Here is a 17,201-nt window from a genome sequence, read left to right on the forward strand (position 1 = left end):
TTTGTAACGAAGAGATTTTAGTGCATTGCATGTATGATCAAGGTTCATAAATTAAATATTAATTCATAACTAATTAGGTAATCATGGTACATTATGCTAGATGTCAACCATGATCTATGAGAACTTAAATAAAAAGGGAATTTCATTTTAAGTTTAGAATAGTTTCAATAATATTAAAAAGTTAATATTATTCTCATTGCCGATTAGTAATAAACCTAGTAAGTCACACACATAAGAGCAATATGATCAAAGTAAAGTTAGTTTGATTAATTAATTAACTTATTTAATTAATTAATTGAATTAACATATTTAGTTTGCAATTAGATTGTAAAATCTCTAGCATGATTTGAAACTAAATTTATTAATGGAAGTGTTCAAGTTAATATTTAAAGTATTTAAATATAAACTTAACTAACCAAACATAAGGAAAAAAATTAATTTGATTAATTTGAAAATTTGACTTGATCAAAATTTGACAAATTTGACTTGGTCAGATTTTGACTACTTTGACTTAGTCAAAAGAAGAAGGAAAATTTAAATTAATTATTATATGATAATAATTAACTATAATTTTAATTTTCTTAATTATCTTAGTTTGACAAGTGGACTAATGGTGATTACAAAACTCATTTGGCTAATGAATTAAATGTAGACACTTGTTAAATTAAATTTTAATTAAGGAAATTAAAATATAAAATATAAAGAAGAGAAAAGAAAATCATCATCTTCTTTTTCCTTTCTTATTGGCCGACTCACTCTCTCCACCATAGCCAAAGTTCCTTTCTTCCTTTCTTGCTTAATTTCAAAAGAAATTAGGAGTTGTTGCTCTTAAATTAAGTGTTGAGAAAGTGTTTCTCCATACTTCCATAAAAGGAAAACCAAGAAAAACCTAAACCTCATTCTCTTCCTACTTTGGCCTAATATAAAAGAAGATCAAAGGAGGGTTTTGGTTCTTTCTAAGGTGCTTTAATCAAGTTACTTGTATGGACAAGTTAGAGGGCCAATACTTGGTGCTCTACACTCCCCAGATTGGTGGTACGATTTGATTTTGTGTCTAAGGGGTAATTTCTCTTAAACCTTAACTAGTTAAATTTGAGGTTTTTATTTCCTAATAACAATTAGGCATGTTAGCAATTAAAACATAATTTGTTATGATCAAATTATGTGTTTTTCAATAGGTTAATTGGTTTGTATGATGCATGAAATCCTAGATATTAAAAAAATTTAAATTGCTAAACTTTGCACCCTAAAGCATGTTAAGGTGCATTTTTCTTTCAAAACACAGTTTGCTATAGTGAGTCACTATAACTAGTAGAACTATAATAATAAACACACTTAATTGTTATAAAGGCTTATCCTATGTCAAAATTTAACTTTCTACAATCTCAGCTTGATAAAATTACAAAGTTTTATAAGTATCTCTATCTTCATATATGATATGCTTTCAAATGTAGGGCACAAGGAATTTATTTATAGTTCAATAATTAAAGTTGGCCACAATTTTACAGTTCAGCATTTTGTGTATAATTTATTTCTTGACATTGAAATGCTAAAAAGATGGATCTTAGAACTAGTAGAGAGACATAAATAATAGAAGCCAATATGGACTAATAAGCTTTGGCTTAGTGTAATAGAGTCATCTATAGAGCTATGAGATTATTAGATCGAACTCCAATTGCAATTCCCACATGGAGAAACACCCTTATAAATGCTTTATTTACGTACCAAATGCATCATAATTCCGAATAGATATGCTTTACTTCAAGTGCACAGAATGCTAGTCATTATCAATTACAATTTAGTTGTTTACTTGTTCTTCTGTTGAGATTTCAGTTCGTTTACTCTCTCTTCAGTAGCCTTCAGTGCCTTCCCATATATGCTAATTAACTGCAAACAAATATTCTAAAGCTTCAGTTGTTGTCCTTATTCAATTAATATTCACTTTGCACAATGGTCAGAATCAATATTTTCTAATATCAAGGTTCATGAACAATTCTATAATCTAACTCCTTTTCACCAAAAAAGAAAAGAAAAGAAAAGAAAATTAATAGAATGGACTTAACAAGCAAAAGTAAACAGGGATTCACTTAACAAACATAAAAATTAAATATTTTCTCAACCAAAAGGGAAAATCTTCTGAATCGATGAATCAATAAAAAAGAGGGGGGATTACAATTTGGTCCCTAGATTTTGCTTTTATTACACTCTAGTCCCTAGATTTTTGGGAAATTAATTATTTCGTCCCTAGGTTTTGCACTAAAGTACATTTTAGTTCCTGGATTTCGAGAAATGAATTATTTAATTCCTTTAATTTTAATATATAGAACAAGTTAATCTCTATAATTTTAATTTTTATAACAATTTTATCCATTGATTAAAGGACTAGATTGTTGTATATATTAAAATTATAGGAATTAAAGTATGATATAGTGCAAAATCTAGGGAATAAACAACTAATTTCCAAAAATTCAAAGACTAAAGTGATTGTAGTACAAAATTCAAGGACTAAATAATTAATTTTATAAAATTAAGAGACTAAAGTATGTCTTAATTTTTAAAAATTGATACCTATTTTTAAAAATAAGGAAGATATACATAGTTGCTTAAACTATAGGGGAATTAAACTCATGAGCCATACTATAAAGTTGTGGGAGAGAGTTGTGGAACATCGACTATGTCATGACACTTCTATCTCTTCCAATCAATTTGGCTTCATGCCTAGTCGTTCAACCATGGAAGCGATCTTTCTCATTATAAGCTTGATGGAGAAATATAGAGATGTGAAGAAAGATCTACACATGATTTTTATCGATTTGGATGAGGCTTATGATAGTGTTCCAAGAGATGTCTTATGGAGAGTGTTAGAATAAAAGAGGATATCTATTAGGTACATACAAGTGTTGAAAGACATGTATGAAGGAGCAACTACTATTATGTGTACAGTGGGAGGGACACAAGAGATTTTCTTATCTCAATTGGATTACACTAAGGTTCAGCTGTAAACCCTTACCTTTTTACATTAGTTCTAGATGAATTGATGAAACATATACAAGAGAGTATCCATTGGTGCATGATGTTTGCGAATAATATAGTTTTGATAGATGAGACGTGAGAAGGAGTCAATAGAAGCTAGAGCTTTGGAGTATTCTAGAGTCAAAGGGCTTTAAGTTAAGTAGAACGAAGACAGAATACATGCATTGCAAGTTCAGTGAAAGCTGAACTGGTGATAGGGAAGGAGTTAGTTTAGATGGAGTGGTTGTTAGTAGTATGCCCTAGAGCATATCATTTAGTATGTATCTTGTACATGCTTTTATTAATAAAAGGCATTTCCACTTTTCCGTTTACATAAGATATTTATGTGTAATAGAAAATGTCCATTGATATTTTGTTAGAAATTCTATTCTTAAGTTGTTAAGAATATGAGTGACAGTATTTCTAGTACAAAGTATCATAAACAGGTTCACAATCGAGGATACTTCATAATAAGGACATGACTTATCCAGAAAGATTGTATTCATGTTTGTTCCCAAGTTATTTATATGAGATATAAATAAGATGGAATGGTAAGTCTCATGCCATATAACAAACATGATAGGCACTTATAAATGATAAGTAGGCCGAACCAGTGGCACTTATGACAAGCACATGGAGTTTACTCTTGTCAATGTTTTGTCATAAATTATATCAGTGCATATAATCTTTAGACCTGAGATAGCACAATTATCTTGTATATAGGTAGTTTGAGTTTGATACTGCTTTCATACTTGTACTGTGTATGGGTATATGGACATGTGTTGGCTCCTACTAGTTATATATGGAGGTAGGTGTTGATCAAGATGGAATCTGTTCCTCTAAGTAAATAGAGATAAAATCCTATGTTCATTTAATTATTCTTGATGTTTCAAGTTCCTGGCCAGGACAGATAGATTTAATCAGAAAAGAGTTTCTGATGAGAAAAACTTTTTAATCAAGAATTGGAATTAAAAGAGAACATAATATTCATAGCAAATGGAGTTTGACATAAACCATGACTCCAGCTTGAGTTGGGATTTTGTAACAGAGAGATTCTAGTGCATGGTAACATATGATTATAGATTCATTTAAGGTAAACCTTATTACTAATTGGGTGACCATGGCATGCTATGCTAGGTGTTAACCATGGTCTATGAGGTGCATAAAATGATTTAGAGAAATCATTTATGGTAAGAAAGAGTTCTGATGATATTAAGAGTTGATATCATATCTCATTATCAATTAGTGATGAGCCTAGTAAGTCACACACATACACAAGTTATCACCTAATTAAATATGATTTAATTAATTAATTAAAGAGTTTAATTGATTAATTAAATAGGTTTGGTTTGCAATTAGATTGCAAAGTCCCTAGCATGACTTGAAACCAAATCTAGATTATTGGATGTATAGTATAAGTTAAATTTATATTTAAAGTGTTTAAATATGAATTTAATTAATGAAAAATTAATTAATAGAGATTAATTAATTAATTTATATTTGATATAAATTGATTAGAAGAAAAGAAATAATTATTTTGGGTTAAGAACTCAAAATTAAGACACAGGGGCATTTTGGTCATTTCATAGGGTGACATGTGGCACCATGAGATGGTGACACATGGCATTACACATAAGCTTGCCAAATATCTTTTAATCATGTAAGATGATTAAAATTAAGATTAAATATAGGTTTGACACTTGGCACAATGTGATTGGGCCAATTAAACCTAGAACCAATCAGAGGGTGACATGTGGCAAGGGTTTAATGTGTTGACCTAACTATATAAGTGTTGTTATGAAAAGAAAATTATACAACCAGCTGTTGTTCTCATTTGTGCCGCCACCTTGAGGCTCTCCCTCTCTTATTCTTCATCTCTCATCTATTCCAAGAGATTAGCAAATAATCTCTTGAATTAAAAATACTAGAAATCATTTCTAGTGTCCTGTTTACATCTTTAATCTCTTAAAAGGCAAAACTTGATTTTCTAATTAATAGAAAAAGCTTTAGAAGCTATTCAAGGGCTGCCATAGGTGTTCTTGGTGTGGACAAGCTAGAGGGACAACATCTGGTATCTTGAAAACGAATCTCAAAGGCGCAAATACACTGCAGTGCATCAAGAGGTTAGTGTGTTTATTCTTGATTTAATCTAGGGTTCTAAAATTAATCTGATTAATTCTAAAATCTTAAATGGCAAATATATATCCAAAAACATATTAAAAGAGTTTTAATATGTTGTTTATGTGACACCCCTTACCCGACTACAGTGTAGCCGAGCAAGTTATGCCACTCAGTGTGCCGGAGCACTCTATTTTATCTTAATTCATTTTTATCGTAGTTTTGAATATAACTTGTGAAATATAATTCATTTATTGAAATTGTAATTTATTTGAGGTTCCGAAAATTTTAAAGAAAATCCGGCGGAGTACCGGCTAAAAATGGAGAAAACAGTTCTTCGGAACCTGTGAAAAACACTTCTAATAATCATATTCATCTATTCACAAACTCCAATATCAAAATCTCAATATTTTTCAACCATTCGTTTCTCAATCATTCATCACATTTGATAGTCATGTAATGATCCATGATCAATATTCACTTTTCCATTTACAAACACAATTTTGCATTATTTACATGAAAATCAAAATACATTACATAAGTTTCATTTACACAAAGGAAAATAAAAATCAATTACAAAATACCAAAATGAAGCCTAGTGTCCTACCAATGCACTGTAGACGGTGAGGTGACACGGACACTATGCAGAACTGTGAACTGCCTTACCGAATCTGTGGTCTACTGGGCCCTCTGTCCAAATCTTCAGTACCTACGCGTTGCAAAAGCGACACGCTAAGCATAAAACTTAGTAGTGCAATAATAAAATAAAAGAAAATAGCAGAAAATAAATGTGTATTTAATGTATATGCCTTATTTGGTTTGCATTTGTATATCCCTTTTCTTTATTTTTTTTCTTTTCGTTAACTTTGTCCACTTTCATTCATTTGGTTGCCTAAGTAACCTATACTGGACGACTGGACTGGATAACTGGTCGTTGGCACTGGACACCGCGGTGCCTCACGCCGTCATACCATGGGACGCAGAACGTCAACCACGTATGCAATCAGTATGGCTAAAAAGCCATGATATCACATAATCGGCATAAAAGCCATGAATACGGGCATAAAAGCCATGAATACGGGCATAAAGCCATGAATACAGGCATAAAGCCTTTCGCAGTACTACTAAAACAATACCCTATTGGCATGCCAAACTATCCAATCCGACACACATGTCTAGGCAATACAAAGGCACATAATATCATTAAATGTTCATAAGTTTTATTATTTCATTTTATGTTCTAATTATCGTTCATAGTATTTCAATTTTACTTATAGTAGAAGCATAAATCTTCAAATCTCATTTTTATATAATTTATGCATTCATCATACCATTCACGTTAATTGCAATTTACATCAATCGATTTTCATGTACCATTTGTACATCAAAATATTTCCATTTCTCTCATGATGAGAGCAATTAACCCATTTACCCATCCATGTGATTCATCTAATCGTTACAATATTTATATGAATTAGTATTCACATTATTACCTCTCATGTACCAATTTTTGTACAAGGTATTATAATCCTATTTGAAACAAAGACGTAAATCCTAATGATAACTTTATCTCATTTATACTCTAAACAATCCATTTGTGTTAATTACATTTTATATTTCAAGTTGTATTACTTATGTAATATGTGTCATTTTGTTTACTATTCACCTTACTAGTCAACCAAAATATTGAATTTTTCATACACAATAAATTTATTGAACCTAAGTTCTCAAAGATACCACATTTTGCATTTAAAACTTGTTGAAATAAGTCACAAATACCATTTCCAAACTTAAAACCAAGAGGGCAGAATTTTCAGTTTTTGTAACCCAAATTTACTGTTCTATTAAGCCCTGTTGCAGTGGGAATTTGAGGAAATGGTAAACATGAAAGTTGTTCCTTATTTTGTCTAGTTGAATTTCCTTTTTTGAATCACTCCATTTGGAGTTTTGTAGCTCCAGATATGGTCCAAAAACCACAGCTGGCCGGATTGCCAAACTGCAGAATTGACCATATCTACAGTAACATGAACAGTGATTGCCACTGCCATTTGGGTTAGGTTCTGGTCATAATTTGGGGTAGGTTTCTTCATGAAAGTTGTTTTTCTATGTCTTAACTTGTTCCTGTAAAAAGTTCAGGTCAATTGACCATATCTACAGTGATTTATGGCCAAATGAACAGTTACTGTTCATTTGGTCATTTTTGCAGGTGCTGTTGCAGGGTATCTGGATTGGGGCCAACTTTTGGTCCTCTTACTTTGGTCTTTTGGGCATGGTTTCTTCAGCAAAAATGTGTCATTATAAGCCTAGTTTCATGTCCAATTGGCCAAACACCAATTGGACCTACACAGCCAAAGTTATGGCTGTATAAGTGGACTGAAATCCCAGTCACCTTGCTGCTGTCTTTAGGCAGCCTACACATTCACTTTGCCATGAATTATTTCAGTCCAAATTGTGGTCAAATTACCTAAAATGGTCACTAATTGACCATTAAAATGTTCTCTAACAATTTCCTAAGCCAAGTCAAATTTTCACTTCTCAAAACCCTAATTCCCATCTCCATTTCACACTAGTTACCCTAGTTAACTAGCTAAGTCATTATCCACATAATTATGTACTTCAAACATGATCTCTAGTCCACTTTAAGTCCATCAAAAACACTCAATATTGTTCCTTCCTTAGGGCAGCCGAAATCCATGGTATGTATACACATGAATTTAGTCCATTTAGTTTACAAATTCCTACTAAATTCAAGTCCCTAACATGGAAATAAAGAAATCTTTGCATAAGTAAGCACTAACCTCTTGTAGGGCAGAATTTTCTAAGCTTCAACTCCACTTTCTTTGCTTTTCTAGGCTGCCAAACACTTCCCCAAGTTGTATGGACAAGTTTTAATGAAAGGTGTCTAGGGTTTTATAGTGGAAATTCATGGGAAATGGAGGAAATGAAAGAAAATTTTCATGGAGGGAGGAAGAAGAGAGGGTCACGTTTTGAGGAAGAAGAAGAAGAAGATGACCAGAATTTTTGGTCTTTCTTTGTCTCTTTTAAGTGATTTAAGAAAGCTTGTTGAATGGTGATTGGTTTGGAGAAAGTAAATGACATCATCATATGTCATAAATGGGCATTTTTCTCATTTTCTATTCTTTTCTTCTCTACTTATTTTCAATTTAATTTTTAGCAATATTTATTCATATTTTGAATCATAATAATTATTTACTTAACTGGACAAGTCAGCCAAAAATCACCTCTGAAGGCGAAATGACCAAAATGCCCTCCGTTTGGCTTAACGGGTCAAAATTGTCTGTACCGATTGAAAAATTTTTCTAATTATTTTCTTGGCATTCTAATGCCATAGGAACCTCAATGACCCTTCTCTGGAGTCCCAAAAATTATTTTATGAATTTTTCCCCTGGTCTAGGGCTCCTCGTTGCGAGAACCGCAACTTCACTCTGGTTACCCATCGCTTGGGCACCGGCTCGTTTAACTTGGTTGTATTTTATTTCAAAAATTTTTCCTAAATTTTTCTTATTAATATTTGAGTTAATTATGGTTCCTGACTTTAGTTTAAATATTTTTCCGAACGTTCTAGCTGTCCGGACCGACACCGGTCACCGGAACAGTAGAATGTACGGAGTTGCTACCGGGAGGGTGTTACAGTTTATCATTGAAATCAAATAGATAAAAATAAATCTTGCATGATACATGTGACCCTAGGTGAAAATTTTTTAATTTAATGGTATAAACTTGTGTTTTTCACGCTTCCGTTCCTTCAATTGATATCAGAACCACTATATTTGCCATTTAGATTGTTGATTATATGATTTAATTGTGTGTTTTGATCATGAGATGATTTATCCATTGCTAGTTGCAATGGATGTGTGGCAGCATGCAAGAGAACACCTTCATGGTGTGCAAGGTTTGTGGCTTCATGGGTGGCTCAAGGTTTGGCTTTTTAATTTGCAATTGTTTTATGATCTAAAAGCTCATCCTATGTCTAATTAAATTGTTTAATTAGAATTTCAATCACACAATTAAATTTTGATTCAAATCAGAATTTTAAAAAATTATTTGAATGTGATTCAAATCTGAATTTTAAAAGTTGTTTGAATTTGATTCAAATCTAAATTTTTAAAGTTGTTTGAATCATATTTAAATATGATTTTTTAAATTTGTTTGAATAATATTCAGAGTTGAATTTTTTAAAATTATTTGAATGTGATTCAAATCTGATTTTTTAAAAATTGTTTGAATGTGATTCAAATCTGAATTTTTAAGTTTGTTTGAATGTGATTCAAATTTGAATTTTTAAATTTGTTTGAATGAGTTTCAAATCTGAATTTTTAAATTTATTTGAATCATATTCAAATCTGGATTTTTAAGTTGAATATAAGATATTCAATTTAATTTAAGTATGTATGTTTTATTTAATTGTTAAATAGTGATATGCATGATGGATGATCATGGACTATAAAAGACCAATGTGATTTGATTTATTTCTTTTATGTTTCTTTGGGAATGTAAATTAATTAATTTATTTTAATTTATTTTGGGCATATATTATTAAGTTTGTATTAATTTTTTGAGTTGTAATTTCATTTATTTAAGTTCTTATAAATTCACATTGGTATGCCAAGGATAACTATGTAATTGGATTGCAAGAAGTTCAAGGAGGTCAAGAGCATTGGTAGGTCCAATGGGAGGAATTCAAGATCAAGTGTTGATTATGTACTCCTTCAGCAACTCTTGTAAAATAAATGAATAAAATGCACCTAGGAATGCCCTGATTCAATTCTTGGTGGCTCTGAATTGAATCCCTTAAAAAGTCCATGATCATACCATATTTACTGCTTATCCATGAATGCATGAGATGTATGGGAATGTATACAATTATACGATATATGCATACTAAATGGATAATGTGCAAAGTGAGAACTTAATAATAATTAAGATGACCATAAAATCTTCCAAACAAATGATTAAGTTGGAAATGCTATAATTAAAGTAATTATAATATGGGCCCTCCATTGGGGCAATTATTTTAAGAAATTTTAAATAGTTGCATAAGATGCAATTAATTTAAGAGATTTTCTTAAGAATAATTGTTAAGCATGAGATGTTGTAAATATGTAAATGGTTTAGTAGCTAATATTAGATGTACCTGAGGACATTAAAATTATTTGCATAATTACTGGCTCAATGGGATCTGTCACACCCTACCCCTCTGTAAGGCATAACATGATCCCGTAGTATATCTAATGAATTACCAACTCCGTCTACTGATAACCCATTAAATACACTACAAGGGATTTTAAAAAGTTTTCTTACTTCTTTTACAGTGGTGAGCACTATTTACAGATGTTAAAAGCTTTTTGAACTGAAGTGATAGAACTAACAAATTTGAATTATTTGGAATTTCTGTAAAAATTTTGGCAGAGTGCCATCTATATTTTGGATAAAACAGTTCTTCCAAAAAACCTGTAAAAAGCACTTCAATATATATTTCCAAATCTCAACTCCAACATGTTTCTCAACACAACATATTTCTCAACTCAAATCCATAGTAATTTTTTAAAGACTGAGATACAAGAAATATAATACAATTTTTACAAGTCAAAATAACTCATAATTTATTTTACAACTTTAATGTACAATTTTATTTTACAACTGCTCAAAATCAAGAACAGTATATACATACAGTGAACATACATTACAGTACAAAATGCAAAATGTGGTATACTCAATATACCCGATGATCTCTCAATGTAGTACTAGCAGCCTAGTCTGCTGCCCTGTTAGTCTGTCACTGCGGACAAAGAATGAAAATCTATCGCTGAGTAAAATTTACTCAGTGGTGCACAATAACAATTTGAAATGCGATACATAAATCTTTTATTGACAGTTCACAAATCAAATGATTCACAATTCTATTTCACAATTTCCAAAATTCACCTAACACAAATTTGATCAAGTAATTGAATAATACCGTTTTGCAAATCAATAACACAATTCGATCAAATAACTGGATAATGCCGTTTTGAAAATCAATAACACAATTCGATCAAATAACTGAATAATACAATGTTGCCAATCGATAACATAATTTAGGCCATGACACAATTTTTCCACACATGCCGTGTTGTACACCACGACAAGACACACTCACCCCAATAATCGAAATCAATGAGGGAGGAAGCTAGCTGAATAATGAGTACTCATCCACACTCACCTCAGACTGGGAAGTCAAAGAGGGAGGAACATAATCACACTCACCCTGCATCGATAAGTCAAAGAGGGAGGAATATCACACTCACCCCATAAATGGAGGAGGAACATAATGTGATGTCATGCCAAGTGTGAATCAAAACAATTTCAAATCACAATATTTCATACAAACCATAAATCACATTTTATCTCAAAATTTCCATTTGCAAAGTTGGCAACACAATAAGTTCCAAATAATATTCCCAAAAACAAAGCAATCAAAAATTATTCATAACTCATTTCTCCAAATAAATTTGCTAGTAAAAGCAGTGAATATAAAAGTATTGTGCACGGACACAATTTAAAACTATAATGTTGAATTAAATTTTTAAGTAGAAAATGAGAAGTCAAAATTATTGTGCACAAACACAATTTAAAACAATAACATATAAATAATCGTAATTTATTTCAATTGAAAAATTCAAAAGAAATACTTATTATGCACAAACACAATTTAAAACAATAACATATAAATAATCGTAATTTATTTCAATTGAAAAATTCAAAAGAAATACTATTGTGCACAAACACAATTTAAAAAAATAATGTACGATAGTCATAATTCATTTCCATTGAAAAATTCAAAAGAAATAGCCGTTGTGCACAAACACAATTTAAAATAATAACATAGAAATAATCATAATTTATTTCAATTGAAAAATTCAAAAGAATTAATTATTGTGCACAAATACAATTTAAAACAATAACATACAATTAATCACAATTTATTTCAATTGAAAAATTCAAAAGAAATAATTATTGTGCACAAACCTCTGATAACTGTCTCCTGGCCTTGACTCCGTGTTTCCTTCCCTTTCCTTGAGTCTTTGCTAATTGAGAGACACAATTTGAAGTGTTTCAGTACTCATTTAGACTGTCTCTAACGATAATACTTGATAATTAATTCATTGAATTCTAATATTTGTTTAGTCAACCTAATATGTCGACCCTCGATGCATTCTAGGTAAATTAGGTTTTAATGTTATTAATATGTCACATTCGATAGTATTTTAGAGTTGGTACATGTTATCAAGTTCATTTCCGTGTATACTGCATTTTCTTGCAATTTGCTAGATTTCGAGATACTAGTTTGACCTAGTCGGACGACCTAGTTCTGTCGGCTTTCGGGTTTCGGTCAAAACTACAAACTTGTCGATCTATGTCTTATGGAACGCGGGGCAAAATTTCAGGTCATTCTGAGTTATGTAGACCAAGTTATGGTCATTTTGCTATTGCTGGTCAAATTGCACTAAAATTGGTCACTTTAGGTCACTTTAGGTCATTTTAGGTTCGGCCAGTTTTTGGACCCGAACTTGCAAGCTGTTTGACTTGCTTATGGTCATTTCTGGGCTTTTGTGTCTTCATAAGACTTGTAGATATGGGTCTTAGCTATTCATGGTTAAAATTCCAGGTCAATTGGACCTGTTTTGAGTGAGTTATGGCTAAACACTATCTGCTGCCCAAATGGTCAGTTTTCAGGCCTCAATTGCACTTAATCCGGATTTGGTCATTTTTCAAGCTATCTTTCAAGCAGAATTTTTGCAAGCTTTCTTCATGAAAGTTGGCACATTTTGTGCCTAGTTTCACCTCCAATTGGTCTCATACCAATCGGAGTCACACACTTAAAGTTATAGGCCTAAAACACAAAATTCCTTATTGCAATTCTTGCATACATATCAAACATCACTTTTAACACTCACCAAACTTAACATTCAAACTAATTCTGGTTGTACCATGACCTAAACATAATTCACAACACATTAAAGGTCATTTTGGCAGCTTACAATTACATTCAATGTGCACCAACAAGTGCAGAATTTGCCCAACTCAATTTACAACAATTTAACTCCATAACCAAGCTCATTCACATGTCCAACCTTCACACCACTATACATACATTCAAACTGCCATAACAACCAACACATTTTAACATCATTATTCCATAAACCAAGCATGAATTCCAGCATTCTTCAAGGGTTAGCAAACTGCCACAATGGTACACTTACATTCCATTACTTTCCAAGCTCTAAATTTCATTTTACATTTACATATACTAAGTATACATTACCCAAATAATTTCCTACACACCTATACATTTAATCAATCTTTTAATCTACCATTTAGAAGCAAGAATAAGCTGTTCTCAAAGTGTTTCCATGGCTGCCAAAAATACAGCTCTCCCTTTAAACATCAAACCTCAAAATTCTTTCCACAATTCAAGTACCCATAACATCCACACAAACTTTAATGAAGCAAGCATCAAAAATACATACTTACCACTTTTGAAATTCTTCAAAACCTCACCAAAACTTAAATTTCTTGCTGCCTATCTACTGCCCCAGTTGTATAGAACAACTTTAGTGAAGGACTCTTGAAGAAACTAGGGCTTGATCATGGAGGATTGGAGCTTCATGCATGAATGGCCATGGAGTTTTCTTTGGGTTGCATTCGGCTGGTTCATTTGCTGGAGGTTGAAGATGATGTTCAGCTGTCCAAAGTGTCTTTTATAGGTGGTTCAAGCTGCCTTAGTGGAGCACTTAATTTATTTTAATGTTTAATTATTCAAACTTTCTCAATTTTCATTTTTATGCCCCAAACTTCCATCATTTATACTATGTACCACAATTTTAATTTTCATGACATTTTACAAATATAATATCATGTATTTTTAATGGACATTTAGGTCAAAAGACAACTCGGGGTGTCAAATGACCACAATGCCCCTGTTCGGGTTGCATTCCCGATTTTTCGGTAACACCGGGTTTTGTCCATTTTTCGATTTCTCACTTTTCTTTGTACTAATTAATTAATTTTTCTTTGATATTTCTAATAGTATTTGTACTTCAATAGGTGTCTATTTAAGTCCTAAAAATATTTTCCAGGGTTCCCCGCGGTCTAGGGCTAGTCAACGGTCCACGCCGTGACTTCCCGGTGCGGTCACCCATCGCTAGGGTTCTCGGCTCACTTAACTTAGTTGCATTTCTTTAATATTATTTTTCCTTTATTTTTCTTGTATTTTCTTTTCTCATATTTTATTATTTAATGTCTCCTCACTCATATCGAAGTGTAGTTTTAGGCATTCTAGCTATCCGGACAACACTGGTCACCAGAACAGTAGAACGCACTACCGAACTTAGGGGTGTTACAGGATCAATTTCACTAATGCAAGATAAGTCAATAATGGATGTACCTGAGATTTTGAGCATTAGGGGCTAGGTAAAGGATTGAACCTCACATGAGATGTGATGGGCAAGGAGTTGCTCACTTATAGTTTATTGTAATTCCAATAATGGATGTACCTGAGGATGATCAATAGAATTATAAGAATTCAATCACCCACTAGAAATCCATCCAACTAGGATTTCCATTTTCTACTTTGAAAGTGTAGGATTTGCTAAGTTAGTGGGAGGGCCAATTTGATTAAAAGACCATAATCATTTTGGTTAATTACTTGATACATTTACTAATTAATCTAGTTATTTTTTGCAGTTAATTTTCTGATAATAATGAGCACAGAACAACCACCACCATCCAATATCCTTGCAAGCATACTTGATCGCAATAGGTTGACAGGACCTAATCTCTCTGATTGGCTAAGAAATTTGAAACTTGTCCTGAACCTTGAACATATAGGATATGTTCTAGATTCAAATATTCCTGGTTCCTTACCTCCAGAGGCCATTCAAGAGGAACATGAAACTTTGGACAAGTGGAAGGAGCATGAAACGAGAGCTAAGTGTTACATGCTTGCTTCCATGAGTAATGAGTTACAGAAGCAGCAGGAGAACATGCAGAGTGCGAGTGAGATCCTCCTTCACTTACAAGAGTTGTATGGTGAGCACAGTAGGAATGACTAGGTATGAGATATTTAGGTAGCTATTCCACATGAGGATGTCTGAGGGACAGAATGTTGTGGATCATGTCCACAAGATGATTCGGCTGATTGAGCAGTTGGAACATCTTGATTTCAACATGGATTTCCAACTATAGACGGATTTAATCCTTCAGTCCCTTCCTGAGTCTTTTGGGAATTTTGTGACAAATTTCCATATGACTAAATAGGAATGCACCTTAGCTGGTTTATTCAACATGCTGGTTATTGCCCAAAAGAATATGTCGGGCAATAAAGGAAAAGAGGTACCTTTGATTGCATCTTCTTCAGCTGGAAAGTCCAACAAGAAGAAGGGCAATAAGAAAAAGAAACCTCAGATTCCTGGTCCTTCCAAGAAAATAGCTAAACAGAAAAGAAAGACTAAAGCTGATGGAGGCAAAGGAAAGTGTTTCCACTGCCAGAAGAATGGGCATTGGAAAAGGAACTGCCTAGAGTATAGTGATCTAAATGAATGCAATGCCATGGTGAAAATCAACTCAAGTTCAAAACATATTTGGCACTTAAGGTTATGTCATGCTGCAGAAGATAGGATTGCAAAACTGGAAAAAATGGGGATTCTATCCTCATTGGACTCTGAGCCTACTCTAACTTGTGAATCTTGCCTTCAGGGCAAAATGACTAGATCACCCTTTGTTGGACAAGGACTAAGGGCTGAAAATATTTTGGAGCTAATACATAGTGATGTATGTGGTCCATTTAAGGAAATGGCTAGAGGCGGTTTTCATTACTTTATTACCTTTACTGATGATAAATCAAGGTTTGGGTATTTGTATTTGATGAAATACAAACATGAATCTTTTGAAAAGTTCAAAGAATTTAAATCTGAAGTAGAAAATCAAACAGGAAAGAGTATTAAAGCTCTTCAATCAGATCGTGGAGGTGAATATTTGAGTATTGAGTTTGATGAATACTTAAGAGAGCATGGCATTGTTTCCCAACTGACTCCTCCAGGAATGCCACAACTGAATGGTGTATCTGAAAGGAGAAATCGTACCCTATTGGATATGGTACGTAGTATGATGAGCTATACAGATATGCCAATCTCCTTTTGGGGATTTGTATTAGAATCAGCTTTGTATATTCTGAATAGGATTCCATCAAAATCAATTTCTTCCACACCTTATGAGATATGGCATGGAAGAAAACCAAGTCTTAAGCATGTTAAGATTTGGGGTTGTCCAGCTTATATCAAAAAACTGAACCCTGAAAAATTGGAAACCATATCAGAAAAGGGTCGATTTACTGGATATTCAAAAGATAGTTTTGGATATTATTTTTATTTGCCTACATCACAAAAGGTTGTGGTGAGTAGAGATGCCATATTTCTTGAACAACAGTTTGTTCAAGAAGGAGGCAAAGGAAGGCAAATAAAGTTGGAATTAGAGAATTCTGACCAACCAACAGATCAGATGGATATAGATCCATCTAGTCAACCTACTCCCATTGATGAAACATCTACAGTTATTCCTCGTAGAACAACCAGGGTATCTCAGCCACCAGTGAGATATAGCTTCCTTCATGAAGAAGAACAAGAGTTGTCTACTCATGAAGGAGTAGATCATGGAGATGATCCACTTACCTATGAAGAAGCTATATCAGATATAGACTCTTTAAAATGGATTGATGCTATGAAATCCGAGATTGATTCCATGTATAAGAATCAAGTTTGGGATCTTGTTGACCCACCTAAAGGTATTATACCTATAGGGAACAAATGGGTTTTCAAGAAGAAAATTGGTTCTGATGGAAAGGTAGAGACCTATAAGGCAAGGCTAGTAGCGAAAGGGTTTCGCCAAAGGCAAGGAATCGACTATGAGGAGACTTTCTCGCCCGTTGCCATGCTTAAATCAATTAGGATTCTATTAGTAATAGCTGCATACTATGATTATGAGATTTGGCAGATGGATGTCAAAACAGCTTT

At 32.7% G+C, this 17,201-nt stretch overlaps 1 pseudogene; it reads right to left on the reverse strand.

The window, feature by feature from the left end:
- Positions 1 to 1,578: 1,578 nt before the first annotated feature.
- The window catches only part of LOC110671696 (gamma aminobutyrate transaminase 3, chloroplastic-like), a 31,857-nt pseudogene continuing 16,234 nt past the window's right edge, over positions 1,579 to 17,201 (reverse strand).

The sequence above is a fragment of the Hevea brasiliensis genome, chromosome 3 (assembly GCF_030052815.1).
Source record: "Hevea brasiliensis isolate MT/VB/25A 57/8 chromosome 3, ASM3005281v1, whole genome shotgun sequence".
Taxonomy (NCBI): Eukaryota; Viridiplantae; Streptophyta; class Magnoliopsida; order Malpighiales; family Euphorbiaceae; genus Hevea; species Hevea brasiliensis.